This window comes from Corvus brachyrhynchos, unplaced genomic scaffold (genome assembly GCF_000691975.1).
Source record: "Corvus brachyrhynchos isolate BGI_N302 unplaced genomic scaffold, ASM69197v1 scaffold94, whole genome shotgun sequence".
NCBI lineage: Eukaryota > Metazoa > Chordata > Aves > Passeriformes > Corvidae > Corvus > Corvus brachyrhynchos.
The window spans coordinates 887042-906402 of record NW_008238330.1 but is presented as its reverse complement, the minus strand read 5'-3'; the positions used below and the strand labels follow the sequence as shown (position 1 = coordinate 906402).

The 19361-nt window shown below is 36.4% G+C and overlaps 1 protein-coding gene across 2 annotated transcripts in view; it reads right to left on the bottom strand.

The window, feature by feature from the left end:
* The window catches only part of SUGCT (succinyl-CoA:glutarate-CoA transferase), a 346089-nt gene that overhangs the window by 36322 nt on the left and 290406 nt on the right, over positions 1-19361 (bottom strand). The window lies entirely within an intron of this gene.

Here is a 19361-nt window from a genome sequence, read left to right as displayed (position 1 = left end):
TTTAAGAAAAGCCAGAAACTTTGAAGGGTTTAAGAAATGACCAAAAATAATCAGAGAGGCTACTTATTGCATTGTACAAATAAGCGGACACATTACAAGAACCATCTATTTTGCATTAACAATAGATACTTAGATCTTCTCTTCTGAGCCTTCTACCTTTTAGGAACTCATAGCAAATTAAAAGTATAAATTCATTAAACATCTATGCATTGCAGTACATTAAAGAAGTAATGCTTGCCCCATTATACCTTGAACTAAATATTATGGTGTTTTTCCAAGAGCAGGAGAAGCCAAAAGTACCAATTATGGTCCTCTCATTTAAACAAGATACCATCTTCCTCTGATCAGACAACCCAAATGTATGCATGGAACCACTCTGTAACCGTTACAGAGAGTGTCAGTAATTCTGATTTCCATGTATGAACAATGTATGTAACTTAGTTAACAATCCATATTGTTATATGCAACCTCAATTAATTGTTTGCCTAGTAAAAATTTGGAATATGAAGGAAAAATAATATTTCTCAGCTGTGGTGCTGGCTGTGGTTTTAGTTTGTTTTGCTTTTCCATTAGGAATCTGGTATCTGTGGTTGACATTTTTATTGCATTAATGGCAGGAAACAATATGAAAAGAATGCAGACAGAAGTGGAAAACATCAGCAGAAACATTTAGACCCATTGCAGGGACTTTCTAATTATGATGGTGAGTAATAGACATGTAGAAGAAATGGCAAGGTACAGTAAAGGTTTGTGGAATGACCTTTGTATTTTAAGTTTGAAGTCTAAAAAGCTGAAGACTTGCAAAATGTTAGAGAACCTTTGTTCTTCATTTTACTAAATATGGATCCCTTCAGTTCTGCAAACCACAAAGTACAATAGCATGAGACAGTAAAAGTTTAAAGCCATAATCTAAGTTGTATCATCACACAGCTTCCATGAAAGTCTGATTATTAAAAAACATCTAGGATTTAGTCTCCAATTTAAGGTGCTCTTGGCTGGTTTAAGTTGTTTGTCTTTGAAAAAACAGTCTCAGTTTCTGGCATCTGCAGTTAAAGTCTGAGGCATGATCAAAATATGGGGTCAATGTGTCATGCTTAATTTGTAGTTATAAGAAGCACAGTATATTCTGCACTAATTGCATTTACTCACTTCCATATTTATTTACTTTCATTAAAAGGCAATAACAAAAACCACATCACTGTTTAGTTTTACTCGACGATGAAACGGATTTTGCCATTTGCTGAGAAACTGAACACACAATAAAAACCCTTATCACATAATTTATGTACAATTGGAGATGCATCTAGCTTTGTCTTATTAAATGAGGACCAGATCTAACCACCAGTGAAGTTAACAGAAGACTTCCCCTTACATTTCAGCAGGCATTGGATTAAAGCATTGTTTTTTGGTGAGTCACAATTTGCTACAGCTGTCATTTTATCAGTGTTGTTGCCGACCTTATTTGTGTGTTTCAGTGCATGCTTTCTTCTTATTTTGAGCTTTGGATGTTTTCTTGTGGGCTAGGAAGGATGGCTTTTTCAGGAACTCATGTATTTATTTTTAGAAGACAAATGAATGTGAAATGTATTGAACTAAATATAAGTTAGTTCAGCTGCAAAGATTAGCAGCTAAACTGTACAGTAGCTGCAGTAGGGTCCTACAAACACATAGAAATTATTAACTGTACCTATTGACCAGTCCCATAGGTTCAGTGGGACTACTCACTTCAGGAGTTACTGATGTGTGTGGCTGTTTGCAGGCTCAAAGCCCCACTACAAAGCAGAAAGAAAACATCTCCTTGGAGGGAGCTACCAAACAGAAAATACATGAGGGATAAGGAACAAAGAGAGATTTCAAGATGAGGTACTGCACTGAGAATAGATGAGTCATGGAAAAGATGGTAAGTGATTCATTAATAACAGAAGCTTAGCCAATAAGGAATGTACAAGTATGAAACTAATGACTGTGCTTTTACAATACTACCAAACTATTTGCTTTTGTAAACTTAACATAGGAATAATTTTCTCCCATTGTGAAAATTTATTATGCAATTAGTTGTCACTTTAATAAACTATATGCATGGCTGTGATAACGGTTGCTCAAAATACTAAGGACTTTGCAGTTTTTGTTTGAAAAAAGAAAAACACTAGGAACTTCAAGTCCTGCCAGTTTTTCCTCCCTGCCAAGTCCTATTAGCATAAATGAACGGTTTATTTTAAGAAATGCCTGATAAATTACTCTACACAATCGGTAATGAGGGTACTGTCAGCAAAGGAGAATCATTTCCAAAATTTACTTGGCACAAATGAGTGGTTGACTAGCTCACAATCATGTTACATGGCTTGAGGCCCCGTTTTATTCCATAAATCTGCCTGACCTCTTCAGGGTGAAAATTAGTGATTCTATAGAAAAGGTAGCTGGGCAAACCTGTTCTATTTGTGCATTTTCTCCTTTTTAAGAAAAATAAACACATTCAAACTATCTATAGTACTATTTCTGTAGCTTCCTCTTTTTTGGCATACTGAAGCTCCAACTTAAAGTTACTGTCATAGGTTGTAAGGTAAAATTGCACATCTTTTTTATCACAAATTACAAGAAGCAAACACATAAAGACAAGAATTATACCATTACTTAAGAAAAAATGAGAGGCATGAGTCTCCATTATGCTTCAATTAATCTCAACATCACTGTGTTATCTAAAAAATCAATTCTCTTTTCTTTTTAGAATATAGTTTCAAAACTAGAGAGGAATCCCTTGGCATGGATTATTGTGTCAATCAGCAACTGTAGCCAATAATCATTCATCATCTCTTCTAAAGAATCCTCGGTAAAAGCCCCTAAATACTTAATCATCATTGCTATGGAATTCATTACATTAGAGCAGGGAGAAAACCTTTCAAAGAAATAATTTAAGATAATAAAGTTTAAAAAAAAAAGTCTAAGAAATCATTTATGTTCCGCTCTCCCACCACTGAAAATTACTTCCAATTGTTATTCCTTTTTTAAAAAAATTTGATTGTTAATGCTTTGTCCAGTCTATTCTTCCAAGTCCCAAACAATAGCTTTCCCACACTCCCTTGCAGACTGCTTGACTAGTTCAATTTTTTTTTATTCCAATTTTCAGAATATTTTAAATATAATTTAATCTGCACATACTTTGTGTATCATCTGCCAATTTCTTCACATCTAACAATATGTTATATATGTAGTTAAACATTCATATCCAAATACAACGTCTAACACAATATGAATACACAAGCAGTCTACATAAAGTACAGATGAAGATAAAAGGTCCCACAAGTCTTGTGAAGTTGCATAGGAAAAGAATACACACCAACAGCCTCCCAAGAGGTCTGATGTCACTCTTCTTGTCAGTGTACAGCTGTGGTGCTGTTAGTGAGATGTTGCATTACCTACCATTTGACAAGGCAGCAAAGGGTCTGGAGAGCTGAGGAAATCACCCTGAGTGCAGGAGAGTGCTGTGCAAACTCACTTCTGGGGCTGAACCCACACACTGGCAGACAGATCTAGAGTAAAAATTCTCCATGACATATCCAAAGGTATCCAAAACTACTATTAAATCCAGAGTGGACTAACAGTCATGGCACTTCGAGGCCTTTGTTCAACAAGGAGTTTCAGTCCTGAGATGACTGTGACTAAACCACTCTCTAGCAAGGTTTGCAAGGATGGTTTCTCTTCTCTGGGAGAAGGATTTTAGCCATGGTAAAGTTGTCATTCCAAGAAACATATGCAAGTTAAAATGTAGCCTGAAATTTCAGGAAAGTTTATTTCTGCATAAGTGTAACTGTGTGAAACAGCAAGAAATTATGTACTCAGAGACTCTAAAATCTCTCAAGCTTTCTCACTTTTCCATATTGAGTTGTTTCCAGGCAGCTGCCTAATGAAATGCTTCTTTCTCCAGAGTGAGGTTCAGAACACAAAACTTTACTTAACCTGTGTAGAGCACATACCACACACTTTCTCAGAGCACTGAGGAGCAACAGAACAAACCTGCCAGGTCAGACACCTTCCTGGAAGGCTGCATCTCCTCTCTCAACCCCAGGATTTGACATCAAAAGGGAGCAATGTTTTTCACTTTTTGGGTTTTATCCTGATGTTGCAAACGGTACAGGGGATAAGCAGAAACAAATCTGCAGTGTTTTTAAAGATTTTTTTCGCAGTGTTATGTAAGACTCTATAAACAGCTTACAGGTACACTGTAATGGAATGGTGGGAACACCTACACCAGTGCTGCATTCTCATGCAGCTACAGCTGTACAGTCAACAGTTCTGACCACAGAACACCTTCAGAATAGCCTGCAGAACAGTTCTGCTGAAACTCAATGAATCAAGAGTCTAACTCAATATTGCCATTGCCATGGCCGTATGTAATTTTATTTTACTTTTCCTTCAAGCAAACTGTAACAATTTTTGAAAGAAATGAGATTTTGAGCTTCTGTTGGCATCAAGTTCATACTAACTTCTTTTTTTTACTTCCCTTTATAATGCTTATTTACTTTTATTTGGATTTTGATTTTGTGTGGGTACTATCTTCAGATTTCCCTCTGCTAGTAACATCAGCCCTTAGTTTCTATTACTGCTGCAAGTGGATTTTTGATGGCTGAACCAGACCCGTTCATCTACATGATGGTATCAAATCATCGACTTTTTTTACTGATTTTTTACTAGTTCATTTCACTGTATATTGTTTCCTTTTTTGCAAGGAAGACTTGGTTTATCTGTGTCAAGGTAAAAATTGGAAAGGGAGAAGGTAGAGGGAAGGGAAAGGGAGGAAGGAAGGTGAAACTGCACCAATTTTTTTTGAATGTGAAAACTGAACAATGCAAAGTGAGAACTCACCAGTACTGTTCTTGTTTACAAGCTCTTCATTGCCAGATTGACTCTCCTGTTGCCCTTTGAGCATCCAGGATAACGTGACATATTTTGTGCTAAGTTTGAAGTCTACTGCTAGGCATCTTAAGTTTTCAGACACTCTGGTACTTCAGACTTTGCAAAATATGCTTTCAGATATGCCCTAGCTCCTGTTACCGTCTTTGTTCACATGTCCTCCAACAAGCCTTACAGCAGCTGCAGCAGAAAACTTGTCTATTGGTTTTATTCTTTTATTTTTCTTTGTTTTCTTCTTTGGATTTTTACCAGGGCTGATATTTCATGAAGCTTTGCAATCTCCTCTAATCAGTCAGAAGTCTGAGCACCTCAGATTGCTATTTCTTTGCTCCTATTTGGGCACACATTCTTGGTTGACATTTCATTCAGATCTATATCAGTAGGTCTGAAGTATATTTCAGGCACACTGTAGGCACCTTCGAAGTCTTCTAGGATTGCTGTTAGGTCTCCTTCAAAAAAAAGTATTTTGCATGTACAGTTCATCTCTCACAGACTAAAACAGGGTAACTTCCTGTGGTAAGTGGCCCTTCAGTCTGCCATGGTTGGTACAAAAGCTGATTTACTACTGCCTACTCTTCAGGGGTCTGTGTGAAGCCCACCACTGGAGATGCAGTTTTTGTCTTATAAAATCATGTCTAGTATTCTGGACAGCATGTCCTGTCGAGTGCATCTACCATATACAGGGATTTTCTTGGGAAGTACCTTATTTTCATATTATACTGCTAAAATTTTGCAAAGAAAAAACCCCAGTACAAACCCACAGTTTTTTCCGAGTTCTGTATAGCAGATTTTGAGCTAGTGCTGAAAGGTGAATTAAGGGAACTGCATTTCAGAAAGCACGGCTCTGTTTCCTTTTTATTTCCTGTCTTTAAGTAAATGTTCTGGGCTGCTTGGTGTGCATTAGCACTGCTCCTAACCTTCTTCAGAACAAAATAATTTTGTTTTAGCTACCCTATAGAATCTTAGGAGCAGTATCTCCTCATTGTTTTAAGTACCTTGGGTAATTCCAGAAAAAAATCACCACGTCTAATAGACATTGGACTGCTTTCATTTTGAGTGCTTTCCTAATTGCACTGACTTTTCCAGGGTCTTGCTGACATCTCTCCAGATGTCAACTAACAGAGAAAACATAGTTTTACTCAAGTTCTACATGTCTACATTCAACTTCATATTTTGCTTATTACATAGTGACATTGACTGTCTCTTTTGTCAGACCATTAACTTTTAATAGCTCTGTCATCAGCTTCAAGCCACATGTCTGGGAATCCTTCCCAGCTTCATTTTACATTGCAACACCTTAGAAGTTGGGTGCAGGTCAAAAGCATTTACACCAGGCCATTATCTTCGAAAAGGTGTAGACGCTGTTGTCACATGGCTCAAATCACAGAGTGGTAAAAGTCTTAGCCTGACAAACAGAGGTGTTAAACCGATGATAGTTTATACAATCTATTTATTGTCTATTAGTGCTGACATACATACATACAATATGTTCTGAGGTTTGGCTAAATGAAGATCCTCAGTTTATTCCAAATTTTCCTCAGGAACAATTAGGCATCTGAGTCATTCTCTGAAAGATTCAATAGACATAATAATGTAATTTCTTGTAGAGTTATCAACTATTTGTTATTACTCTGCCATTATGAAAAACTGAATTTTAGTCATCTCACTGTATTGAGGCTGATTTCTGACTTCCACTTCATTTTTGTGTGTCTCCTTCCCTAAAGTATGATCTTACATTTTCTGAAAAGGAGAACGCACACAGAGAACACTCTCTCCTCTACCATGCTCAGGAAATTAATACCTTGTGTATGTAACATCTCTTGATTGTCAAACTTCTTCTCCACAGGCTGCATTTGCTCTTTGGCTTCAAATACCTGCATCATGAATTCTAATTCTCCAGATTAAAGTTGTCACTAACCATCTTGGTAGGATTAGGCTGCTGATGGCTTCACTATCCAATTGGAGTCAACTGATTAAGACCTGAAAGAACAGTTCTGAAAATAAACAGGCTGACATTGTTCTTCTGTATCCTTCTGTGCAACAGATTTATCTGGACTTATGGAAGACAACCAGAGGACACCTTTCTTTTAACTGTAATCTCTATGTCCTCCATACATCTTACCTCTTTCTCTATTTCCTGAGCCACAACACACTGGACAGAAAGTCTTGTTATGCTCTCTACTTTTTTACATGTTTTTGCTGGGAACCAGACAGGGTTTTAGTGTCTTGCATATTGTTTCACTCAATACATGCCGTGCGACACAACACTTTCATTCCCATCCAGTCTGTCTTTATCCTGATTCCCAATTTCCTTTAATTTGTCCCTGTTCTGCACTGATAACACTGTTTTGGTAATTTTGCTAGACACTTCAGCTGCCCTTGCCATTTGAAGAAATTTCTCTGTTTCTTTCAGCATCATCTCCTATATGCTGGAATCATTTGCCCCATATATGTTTCTGTCTCTCATTAAATAATCTTTTATATCTCCAAAAGTACATGTGGATGCCAGATTATGTGACTGTGAGACAGGCATATATTGGCCCTTCTGTTTCTTGGGTTCAGATAAAAACACAGTCACATTCCTTCTAGGGTCACAGTATATCAAATACTTTCATTGGCTGCTACAATATTTTAGGTATTATTTGTACCAACTCTGTCTCCTTCACTTCTCTTTTCACCATAAGTGATAGTATAAATGTTTTATTACACTTTTCTCATCATTACAGTCCCCAGTCAATGCTTTATTCACTATGTATTAGTACTTTTATGCTTAAGTAAGGATTTTTTATATGGGAATTCAGCTTTGTTAGTGGCCTTGAAATCTCATGACTGTTCATTGCCTCATGGCTGCTTCTTTTCTCTCTTTAAAGCTCTTGCTTTGTCTTTCAGTAATGCTTTATTCTTGTTAGTCTCACCTGACTGACTGTAGTATCACACTGTTCTTTACTGCATAAGGCAGGCAGAGAGTGCCCCACATCTGAAAAGTCCAGTATACTCTATTAAATTACCTGCAGAGATCATTCAATTGCCATTAACATCCCAGCCACAAAGCACACAAACTAGCTCTCTGGTGACTTCTCCATATCCGTTTTTCCTCTTAAGGTCGGTGCTTCTCTCCACCAGCTCCATGTCTTGTTTGGCAAGGATAAACTTTTGAGAAGACTAGAAAATAAGAATCTAATGAGTTTCTCTATACTGGTAAAGTAACAGATGACTGCTCTACACTACATGGTGCCTCACAATAACTGCTATCTATTCCGTGGCGGCTGCCCATTCTCTCTTAACAAGTATTCCAACAACTTATTTTAAACTAGTTGCTGAGAAGAACATTTAAATACTTAGACAAAGCACTGAAGCCGAGTGTAGAAGAATATATCCCTTGAAAGAATAAAACAGAGATCGTGCCATTCAGGACCTTGAACACTTCAGCCAGAACCAAGGGTTGAAGCCAATGCACAATGTCACTGACTGATGACCACCCCTAGGACAAGCAGAATAAAAGGGGTGGGTGGGAATCCCCAAAAGATCGCTTTCTTTTTTAGCTATTTGTGCATGAGCTATTCTGCCTGCCCTGTAATTTCTATGACCTCCAAGTCTCCCCAGGATTATGAATACCTATTGTTGACTTAATTGGCAGAATAACAAGAAACATCTGCCAAACAAACCCAGTTTCTTAACCTCTGATGGTCTTGGGCACACTGTGACTGTGAGAGAGAATAATGCATTTTTTGTCTATGAAAAAACCTGGAATAGATCCTTCCATAATTCAGGGAGACATTCCCAGTGTACATCAGAGAACAAATATACAACAGAAACATCATAAAGGCTGTCTTGTTGTCAGGTGCCCATCTAATATGGCCTGTGGAACAGATCCATAATACTAATGCTAGACTGAAAGGGAACGGTAAAATTAAATTGATGAAATAAAAAGGTCTTTCTTGCTAGAAAATAAGTTTTGAGGGAGGTGGGTAGACACACAGGTGGACAGAAGGTCTAAGGAAGATGTAAATGAAGAGGTTTTAAAAACAGAATAGAAAAAAACGGGATAGTTGAGTTGGAAGGGACCTATAGGTATCATCTAGTCTAACTGCCTCACCTCACCACTTTAGCTGTCTAGTGGAGGGCTGGGTCTGCTGGTTGTGACTGCTTGGAGCTGACTCCAGCAAGCTACTGATGGGTAGAAGCCTCGTTAAAACATCTCTTAGGCTCCACCTTTCTTGCTTTGCTGTCATCAAATGTAGGAAACGGGGAAGTTCACGGTCAGAGCTTTTGAATTTAGATTGCAGAAAACCATGAAGAAGTGTAGGTTTCATTGTCCATATCATATTCTGGCTTCCAGGCCAGAAGAGGTCTGGTAATGAGGCCGAAGAAGCTCTGGTAATGGTTACATTATTCAAATATAAAACTAAATCTTGAACTACTAAAAACTCTTCTGGTAAAGACATTAAGCACTAGAAGACACAGATTTACTAAATTATGATTGAGCTTTCAATCTTATCTCTTGGTTTTTTAAAGAGCCTCTACAGATGGATCCTTTTAATATTTCTGTGTAATTATCAGTCAGTATATTACAAAGTGTATTGTGGATTGGAATGCTTTGTTTTGCATATATTAGGTTCCATATTTTACAAAACATTTTAGTTGACTATTTAAAGTAAGTTTTAAAAAATCATATGGCAAAGCTCCAAATAGAGTCTTCAAAAAATAGCAGAGAACTTTACTGAGGACATGTTTTACTGTAAATAAGACAACATTTGTTTAATTCATTCATCCTGAGTTTAAAAATTATCCACAATTTACTAAGGCATTTAACATCAACAGTGAATTCACAGTAAATCATCAGGGTATGTAAATTCCCTGAGTGTACCCAATATTTGAAATCTGGTTTATAAATAAATAATTTTTTTTCCTGGCTTTTAAATTATTTTTCTTGGATATCAAAGATTAGTGAAATTACACATTAGTACTGTTCAAAGACAAGCAGGTAAAAATTCAGTATGATATCGGGGATTAACTTAGTTTTCAATTACAATAATTTTCCTTATACGAGATTTTGTTTAAAAAAAAAAAAAGGAAAAAGAAAAACATTTATATCCTAAAAAAATATTTCTGAATTTTCTGAATCACCTCTACTTATAAATTATATGCACCATAATTACCTAATCCTTCTCTCTCTACAGATTAACACCAAACAACCTCCTTGGGTTGTCAAGTGTAGAAGAGTTTATAACATAGTCACATGTGATATACAAGTGTAATGGATAATTATGTTATTGAAGTACATGATTATATTTTATTGTAACTGGTGCCCAGTACAAGATTAAATTCCAAGAGTAAGATAAGATTTTAGACCTATAGCTTCTAAACACAATCAATGAAGGATCTTGATTCATGTCTGTGTATGCTTGGGAAAAAGAATATCAATCTATGAAAATACCTGTATATGTTATGCCTCAAAATATAGCAACTGAGTGAAAACTTCCTACATTAAAAAAACCCAAAACCAAAACAACAAACATTAAAAATGTAAAAGTAAAAAAAGTAAAGGCAAATTCGTGGAAATGGTAGCATCACCTCATGGACATTGTTGATGGGTGATGTTGCTTTGAGTGGTGAGCTTTCTAGCAGTGAGAATCTGAAAGACATATTAAAGTAGTAAACAAGGTATTGCTTTCTTTCTTGAAGTCAACTGAAAGGAAGATTCCAAGGTATCACCACACTAGCTAACATGTTGAAAAGCTTAAAATCTGTCAGAATAATAACCCTTAGAAAGTGAATTACTTAACTGGAAGACACCAAGGGTTTTCTTTTAAATTCTAAGCTACTCCCCCAATTTATCTTGTTTTCCTCCAGTAGATTTCTCTACACTGTCATTCTTACAAAAGTGCTTAAAGGATATGTTAAAGTGTCCTCTTGCAATCTAACATTGCCATGCAGCCACATCAAATCTACATTTTACCCATGTATTCTCACAACACTTTTAGAGGCAGTAAAAGCTAGAGCATGGTACCTGAATCTAAAAGAAGCAGAAGCACAGGTCAGCATTTTCTGATGGTTTTTTTTTCTCAGGAAATCCAAGCAAAAATGAGGAGCAGAAAAGTAAGCTATTAAACTCGACATTCAGTTTTGAGATACAACAACTACTAAATCATAGAGTGGGGATATTGATTTATGAGTAGTGAGGAAGTCAGAAAGTAAAACTTCCCTCTCAGGAACTACAACACAAGTCCTTATTCCAGCCTTTTAAGGTACCAAAGGTAAATACTACCAACACAAAGATCTATGGCCCTTTTTTATCTTTTCTATCCCCCTTCTGTATGAACAAATGTGAAAACTAGAATGTTTCAAATTACAGGAGAGTTTTTGTCATAGATTCACTCATATAGGGATCTAAATCTCATAATCAAAGCACTGCAGCTTTAATTTTTTAGCACTAACCTTGTGATTTCTTTAGAATACTATTAAATTGCTATGAGTCTGTACAAGCTTGTATGTCTGTGTTCCTGGGCTTGAAATAGCAGATGTGTGCATGAAGTTGTGCTTTCAATATGTATAAACTGGATGACTGGAATTTGGTATTTGTGCATCATCAGCTTTAAAATTTTGTTTGCCTCACACGTTTATAAATTGTACTGCCTCTCTTCACAAATGGGCCTGATTTTCTGTTCCTTGTGATGTTTCTAAAAACAGCCTGCAAAGAATATTAAAAAGCTTTTTCTAATCTGCGAATTTCTGCCTCATTTCATCTCTGCATCTATTTCAAAACCCAGGAGGAGCACTCCACTTACACACAAATCAAAATACTTTTTTTATTGTCCTGCCAGAGGCACAATCTCTAAATTACTAATTTAAAGCAATGAACTCACATTACATTTTAAAATTCATTATCAATTCCATTTAATAGAGCATTTATTTGCTTTTTATACAGGTAACCTGCTTTAATTTTCTATGTTCAGTCTAGTTTCAGAGAACCAAAGAAACAGGGATTCTGTGTTTTCTTAGGGAATTCTGTTCTGTACCTTAACAGACTCTGTATCAGGAGGATTTTTCTGATCAGGTCTTGACCCAATGCCTAATGTTTCAACAGATCCTGGATTAAACTAGTTCACATCTATTCTGTCTTGTTTTATACCTTTTGCACAGTGTTAGGATGAACAAGCTAGTTTTACTTGCCTAAAAAGAAGTTTATGTTTAACAAAAGAAATTTCAACATTTGGATCAAATTTGGTGAGCAATAGCAGATAAATAAAATCTGGTCAAAGAATAAAAGGAACGTCTAGTCACAAAACATTTGGAAAAATTCTTGGGAATTTCCTTCTTGCCCAGAATCACAAAAGAGCTCTAGAATAGTTAGCAAAATGGAAGAGGGCAAAAGAGGTGGCAGCAATGCTTTATTTTTGATAGCCCCAATTATTAAGGCATCATTTAGAATATTCAAGACTTGGGTCAAAATCACCATTCTGGTTTTTGATTCTGATGCAACATGGCATTACTTTCTTGGCTGGGCTTTGCTAGAAAGAGTGGTAAGTACAAGAAAGAGGGACAAAAATAATTTCAAGTTCACAGTGACTAAAAGAACTTAAATATTCTCTACTTCAGGAGTTATAGATAAATTTACTAGCCTACAACAGGTGCATGCTATCTACTGTTGGTTGGCTCTTAATCAAATGAACAAATAAGTTAACTGTATAAGCCTTATTTTGCCCCTTATTTCTATCCAATGATTCTTTTCATAAACTACAAGGAAAAATATCATCAAATTTCACCTATTATAATCATAATTTGCAAAAACATGTAGCTAATTGTGAGTTCTATTTTCTCAATCTATTGCAGGAAGAAGTGAGAAATGTAACTTCGTGGGCTAAGAGACTTGCCCAGTGTCAGGCAGGAAGTTTGTGATGCACTCTATACAACTGCAGTTTTTCCTGTATACATACAGTACACAGACTGCAATGAAAAAGACAGAGTTACAAAACTGTACTGCACTGTACTTACACAAAGGACCTGAAAAGATCTGGGCAATTCACCCTACATAGTTTGTCAAAAAGTTATCTAGATGAAATTTTGGTCAGGTAAGTACTTTCATGGGCACAAAAAGTACTTAAACCTCATGAAAGACACACAAAAAAAAGGTTCTCTGTTAAATTGGAGACCATGAGTTTTTTAACAATTAAATTGATCAGGCCTTTAAAGACAGATGTGGATATTTGAGGAATTTTCCATCTCTTGAGGATTTTTGAAAAAGAAAAACGACAGTCAAACATACGTGAAAGAGTTAAATTGATGATATTCTATGGTCAATGTGATAAAAAGGCAAAGCACATGACTCAATGGCCAGTGCTGACCACAAAATTGTTCATTCTAGGTTCACAGAAAACAGCATAAGTCCAATCACTCTTACTGTTGATGGGAAGGCAAGGCTTGGGTCAAGACAATATGGAGGAAACACAAATGAGGATTAGTCTACTCAGTGTCCTAGGGATTAAGTAAAATTGTCTAAATGTTTAAAACATATTTTTACATTTAATGAAACCAAAATTTTTTTAACTGACAGTAGATTCCTTTTCTTATCCAATAACTATTAAAGATCATAAAGATATATGAAAAATTTATGGGTGTTGGAGTAAGTTGGCTGTTTTACAACACACCCGAGGCATGCAGACGTATCTTTATAATCTCACAGTTCATCTTTATAATCTCACACCCTGAACTGTGTGAGCACCTGGCTGTGCTTGTTACAGAGTGAGGGTTAAGAAACTACTTTCAAAGTTACTGTTATTTATAAAGAAAGAAGTGATAAACACATTCAAACAGAAGAAAATACCACATCATTTTAAACAAAGTTGAATTCTAGCACAATAACATTGGTGAGAAACTCATTAGTTTATTTGGTTATTCAGTCAATACTGCAGCTTTCTCCCCCTCCCTCCCCCCATCATGTGACAGCAAGGTGATACTCTTGAGTTAACTCTCCATCACAACTATGTCCAGTTAAAAGAAAATCCTAGTACATCTTAGGACACATGGAGGAAAATATAAAGAAAATATTCTCCTGTAACTAGAAGTATATTTACCAACCAACATTCAGCAATACTTCAATCACAACTTTACTTGACTTATTATGTACAGAGCAGGAAAATCGCCCCACTTGTCCTCTGAAAAATATTCATTTTTCCTCCCTATATGGAAGTTCCAGATTCTGGGAAAAAATACGTGATGCAAGAAAAACAACTTTGATTGCCAGATCCTAAGGACCGACAGAGAAACCTAGGGTCTGATGAGAGAAGAGTCTGGCTCAGAGACTTTGAACAGCAGTCCTGGAGAGCCATTGCTTGAGTGACAGTCAATACTGGGCCCAGTCAGTACTGCTACTCAGTTAGTTTGAGACTTCCACTATTTCTTAATTCCCTTCAGCAACTGAAGTCCCAGAACTAGGTAAGAAACAGCAGCCTTTTCTTTCTAGAAACAACTTTAAAAGTATTAACTGTGGCACTTAGATCATTCTGGGAGGTATAACAAATTTTAAAATCTGTGGTAGAGAAATACTGTGGAAACATATGACAGAGGAGTAAAAATATTAAAAATTTTTATTTATGTTTTACTTTAAAAGGAATCTTGAAAGATTCCAAATTAAAGCATCATTCATTAAAAATATGTACTTGCCTTTCTACCTAATCCTGAAGCCAATAACATATTCCTTGCCATTCCCACCATCTCTTTTCTGTTTTTGCAATCAGTATGAATATACTGTTTGTATATTTATTATTTTTTTTTTAATTATTTTGAGGATAGCTAGGTGAGCTGTCATACATTATTTGTGTAAGTTCCTGTAATGGTCATGGACTCCTCAAAACTGAAATCAGCTCTGTGAATGTAAAAGACATAAACAGTCAGCCCTGATGACTAAAAAAGGTGGATGAGGTAACGGTAATGCTAGTGAAGCTGTTTGTCTCCAATGTACCATAAGTAGTGAAGTGAAATTAAAATTTTTCAATCAACATTGGTTATGCACATGCATGCATGCACACACACATACAGACATACATAGACACATATTAAAACAACACCCGAAGAGAAGCAGGCAGGATCAGAAGTTCAAGCAAAGGATCTTGAAAAAATTTTTGGGATTTTTTATGTTGTTGTTGTTATTATATTGAAGGATCTCCTAGCTGCAGGAAACAATGGATTGGAGTACAGACTTCCTTCATTTCCTGCAAACTTCCTCTACTACACTTACATTAAATGGTCAAAAAAAGATAGTATGTATCACTAACAGCCATATTTGCTCCCTGTATTGAAATGCACTGATCAAATACATGGACACACCAGTATTGTTTCCTTAACTATAACTAGTCTTCCACATACATGAAGAAAACAGGTATAAATACATGCATAACAAATAGAAATAAATATTTAAATTAACAAATTTCCCAAGAAATTCCTTCCCTGAGGAATCAAAGTAGTTTTCAGCTATTAACAGAGATCTGAAAAACTGCAAACAATTAGTTTGGTAAGACACAAAGTGGTTTGTCCAAGGTTAAGGAAGAAATCTGTGGCATAATAAGGAAGTCCTATTAGACTTTTTGCCTCTTCTTCTAAGAGATTGATAGCAATTAGTCTCCATGGAACCATGACACCATTTAATGAATCATACAACAGGAAAAGCCTACCTCTGAAAAAAAAATTCTTTCCTGTTTCAGTAGTATATTCGTAATTCACAGTGACAGGAGAAGACCGGAAAAAGGGATATTTCTCCTGAGTGGGTTGATTAATTAACATAAGTTGCCTGAATTCAGTCCAAGAAATCTATGTCAAGGAGGAATCCTGCACTATTTTTCCTAACTGAGCTTGGAATAGTCCCCCAAACACTTTATCTCAAGAGCACGGAAGGAAATTATGAAGCCAGGTATGAAATTGGCCTTTCTGAGCAATAAAGTCATCCTTGATGCAGATCATGGACCAAAGGACAGACATAGTGTTTATCAACTCAGGAAATGGGGATGAGAAGAACATACAACATAAACATTATCAAAACTAAGAATAGTTGTTTTGTCCAAAAGAGGTGATTTACACAATTTCTACAGTTATATTGTTTCCTGTTTGATCAGAGATGGTTCCAGAGTCTAGGCTTATATCCAAATCCCCAGTTTACTAAGGCTTAGAAGGGGTCAGAAATTAAACAAAGGTTCCTGCTAGTTAATAAATTCTAAAAACGTTAGTTTGTTTGGGACAACTGAACACATCATGTTCTCTTCATTATAAAAATAATATTACAAACACCATTTTGACTTTAAAAAACAACTGGCAGCCTTTAAAAGTCAACATTAGAGACTAGATAATGCAGAAGTTGGGCGTATTATTATCTGAGTTTCCTAAACCATATAAGTTTGAAAGGTTTGAAAAGATTTGGGAAAGATTGTATTGCATCCATTATTTTTCCCTTTGTGATCAGTGTGGGTTGGGAGCATCCATTATGCTCCATATTGGCACTCAGAATACTCAGTGGCTTCCAGAAACCCACATGCCTTGTAAAAGTCCATTACTCGTTGGCAAAGTAGTTCAAGACTAACCCAGATGCTAAAACTTCTCAAAATTTTGTCCCTTCACTTACCTGTAGCGTCTCTGTGCCATCCAGTGCCATCTGCAATATGGCACTGTATAAAACATGATTTTTTTGTCCCCAAGTGTACTTTCTGTGCTCTACATTTCCCATTTGATTAAATTGTGTCATATCTTCTTCAGATTTTTGTGGGGATGGCTAAGCACAACAGAGCTGAGGAAGAGATACTGATGTTAATCACAGAGTTAGAACATAATCCAAGTTGGAAAGGACTTCAGGAGGACTCCACTCTTATTTGGGTCGGATCAGAGTCATGTCTTAGGTCAAATCAGGTTGTCCCTGGCTTTAGCTGGCTGTTCTCTGAAAACTTCTAAGAACAGAGTATGCATGACCTCTCTGGGCAACCTGCTCCACCACCTGGCTGTTGTCATGATGAAAAAGATTTTTGTGATATACAGGCTGAATTTCTCTTGTCTGTCATCCTCCCACCATGCACTGCTGTGAAGAGCCCAGCTCTTCACATTGATAACCTTCCTATAGGTGCTGGAGAGATTCTGACAGGCCCCCCCTAAGACTGCCTTTTCCCCTGGCTCTACCTCTCCAGCTGAGGTGCTCCAGCTCCTGATCATCTTTGGAGCACTGCCCTAAACTAAAGATGATTGAGTTGCCTTCAGGTATAGAAACAGAAGAGATTCATTAGTTCAGCCCTACAATCAGATGAACCAGTTCTGGCAAGAATGACTCAAGCAGGGCTCTCTCACAGTGTTGCACATTCTATATAGGATACGTCAAGTGTATGTATATGTCAGTTCTAGAATAACATCATGACATGAATATACAGAATTATCTTGTGAAACATTATCCTAATGAAACTACTGAACTACCACAGAACCACTTTTTTTTTCAGAACGTTCTCACAATCTTTTATAGAGTCACTCTAAGTCAGACACAATGAATTCTCTTTTTCACCTCTGTTCTTGAATCTGAGATATCTTGATACTAGTAACAACAGTGTAATGTATATGTGCATAGACATTTTTCATGAATACTTGAAACAAGAGATATCAAAATGCAAGATCTCTTTCTTTTGTACCATAAAGATATATTCTGAAAAGAAAAATTACTAGAAATATGTTTTTTGTAGTACTTCTCCCACTCCCTTTTCACCACCGCCCTGTAATACACTTATCAGCACACAGTATACCTTAGGCTGGAAATCACAAAAATGGCAAGGGAGAAACATTGACTAGGTGAGGAAAGAACCAAATTCAATAACCATAACAAAAGATATTTAAGCAAAGGAGGAGTATGAGTTACCAAGTCCAACATTAAAAATGTAGCCTACACTAATGTCAATGGCAAAATCTCTCAGAATTTCAAGTTACAAGATCTACAATGGAGGATTCATACACAGATTTGAACCAACTCTCAAACTGAGGACAGGCATGGAGAAGGACTACTGCGAATCAATATGCTAGACACAGAGGCCACCTGTGATACTTGGAGCTAAAATCTGCCAGTACGCTTCACTTAATAAATGCATGTCACTGCACTCACAGCTTTACTTGGCCGCAAAAGTTGCACCTCTGTCAAGAGCCTCAAGTGTGATGTCCAATTCAATTACTAAAGGACACATTAAAATCTGGCTTATATGCTTAAGAAACAACAGCAACCTATTTTTATTTTGGGATCAGAATCTCCCCAGTCTCTTTAAAGAAAAACATTTTCAGTCTATTCAGTTTCAACATTCACATTAATAACTTAATTTTCCTTAATTTTCCTAATAAGCAATCCTGAGACAGAAACTGAGAGCTTAGTAAACTTGTTCTCTACCAAATACAAGATACTAAATATAACCACATTGGAAAAAAACCCCAAACTTCTATTTTTAACTTTCATTGAGAGGAAGTTGTCTACTGTAGGCTTTCTTTTGCACACTCTTCCCTCTACTCTTCAGATATAGTATTGAGCAGGACAAATCCAGGGTACTTCTGTTACCTATCATCAACAGTGGCCAAACACACTTTAGTTTTGGGACAGAGTAATGCACTGTCTTTCCAGTGATATCAATAGGTCCATTCTGCTCACACTGAATGAGTGTTCTTCCCCCTTTCCTCCCCTGTCTCTCCCCTCCTTATCCTTCCATGCCAGGAAAGGAAGGAATTCTACTTTTCCTGCTCAAATATCCAATAATCATTTCAGCCATCTGTTTCAATACAAGAAACTCTTCATAGAAGTCCATCTAAATGGCAAACCATTAGAGACTAAGATGATTTATTTTAGTTTAGTGCAGTGTCACTAGTTTAATAAAATAAAAAATAACTAAGGATTTGGGAAGTACTATGGCTTACCTATGTAAAAACTCACTCTCTTGCCAATACATTCTATCGCTGCTGACAGACATTAGAACATTCCTTTCATCTCTTTCCTCTTCTTGCAGTTTAAGCTATCCCCTTAAGGAGTATTTGCTTTCTCTAAGATAGATTATAAATTGTATGCAACATGAAAACCTTACACACTTCCTCTACCATCTGTAAGGCTTTTATTTCTACTTCTACTAAGTCAAAACCTTTTATTTTTATTTTCATTTTGGGTAAATTAACCAGGATTACTTTTCTGTAAGAAAATTTAAAAAAAAAAAAAAAAGGATTGCTGTTTCCAGATATGTGCCTCTAAATTAGAGATGCATTTTTTAATACAGTCAACCAAAGATCCAAGTCTAGTGAGACCAAATGTGGAACGCAAACTGTGATAAAGAGCAAATATGGAGCATACACATCCACACACACAAAAACCCCCTCTGTTCATGAAGAAAACATGATCTAATACAGGATTGGTTTCTTTCAAATAATTCTTTCTGCATCCCAGTGGGATTCCGGGATGTGCAAATTAA